The sequence below is a fragment of the Crocuta crocuta genome, unplaced genomic scaffold (genome assembly GCF_008692635.1).
Source record: "Crocuta crocuta isolate KB4526 unplaced genomic scaffold, BGI_CrCroc_1.0 scaffold1089, whole genome shotgun sequence".
Taxonomy (NCBI): Eukaryota; Metazoa; Chordata; class Mammalia; order Carnivora; family Hyaenidae; genus Crocuta; species Crocuta crocuta.
Genome location: NW_027527919.1, coordinates 39,209 through 40,801, shown reverse-complemented (window position 1 = coordinate 40,801; position 1,593 = coordinate 39,209).

The following is a 1,593-nucleotide window of genomic DNA, read 5'->3' as shown; positions in this document are numbered from 1 at the left end:
CCAGTGCTCATCCCCACAAGTGCCTTCCTCCATGCCCATCTCCCCCCTCTATATTCTCCCACTTCTTTGTTTCTTTCATACCATCTTCTTTTTCCTCAAATTTTCAATACTTCCTCACCAATCCTGAATCGCAGCTGTTGACCTTGTTTTCCATTTCATTAAGAAAAGAGAAGCATTCCGAAGAGAGCTTCCAGTTAAAAGAACATTTATAATCACCCATGTAATGACCACCCAAGACAAGAAATACAACATCTTGATAACTTCTACCCCCTCACTTTTCCTGCCTCCAGTCTGCCACCACTGATGACATTCCCCTCTCCATCCTAGAGGTAACCCTTTACTATTTTTGATATCATTTCTCTGCTTTTCTTTATAGGTTTTTCTTCTTTATAAGATTCTCTAANGATAAATATTTCTTGATTCATTATTTGTAGATTCAAATTTTCAGACTGTGTTTTAACTCTATGACAGTGGCACTGTTACTATATAGACGATCCCCAAATTAACAGTGATTCAGCTTAAGAGTTTTTGATTTTACAATGATATGAAAGCAATAGGTAATCAGTAGAAACTGCAGTTTGAATTTTGAATGTTGATCTTTTCCAGGCTAGTGATGTGTGGTAGATACTCTTATGAGCTGGGCAGCGGCAAAGAGCTGAAGCTTCCAGTCAGCCACACGATCAAGAGGGTAAGCAATTAATACACTGACAGCCATTGTTTCTCACTTTCAGTACAGTATCAACAAATTACATGAGATATTTGACAGTTTATTACAAAATAGGCTTTGTGTTAGATGATTTCTTCCAGCTGTAAGGTAATGTTAGTGTTCACTTTTAAGGTAGGCTAGGCCAAGCTATGATGTTCAGTAGGTTACGTGTGTTAAATGCATTTTTGACATAAGATTTTTTCAGCTTATGATGGGTTGATCAGGATGTAATCCCATGTTAAGTTGAGGAATAGCTATAGAATATTAGAAAATGAAAGTCCATGGCATATTTTAAAGTTATTTTGGTGGTTAATTATTTAAATGTGCTATGTTTGCCTTTATAGAAACTTTAGATTTACATTATGTATGTTAATACTTGAAGCTGTGCAATNTATCCTTGGTTAGGTTTATTCCTAGGTATTTTATGGTTTTTTTGTGCAATTATAATATTAACATGAATTTACAAGTAAAGCGTGTTATAATTTAAATAAGTGACTTTTACAAATTGCTTCATATAAGAATCTAGGCAAAATTACATATCTTTTTCCATTTTAAGTCTTCCAAGCAAAGTTTAAGACTGTGATAGTTTTCTAGTAATTTAATTTTTTTCATTATTATTTTTGAGAGAGAGAGAAAAAGTGTGTGAGCAGGGAAGGGACAGAGAGAGAAGGGGATAGAGGTCAAAGCAGGCTCTGTGCTGACAGCAGAGAGCCAATGTGAGGCTTGAACTAAGGAACTGTGAGATCATGACCTGGGCCAAAGAAGCCAGATACTTAACTGACTGAGCCCCACAGCTGTGCCCTAGAAATTTTAAATATCAATATTTAGTTTTTTTATGTTAATGTGGTTATATTTTTTGACATTTAAAACTGACTTCTGGATTTGAT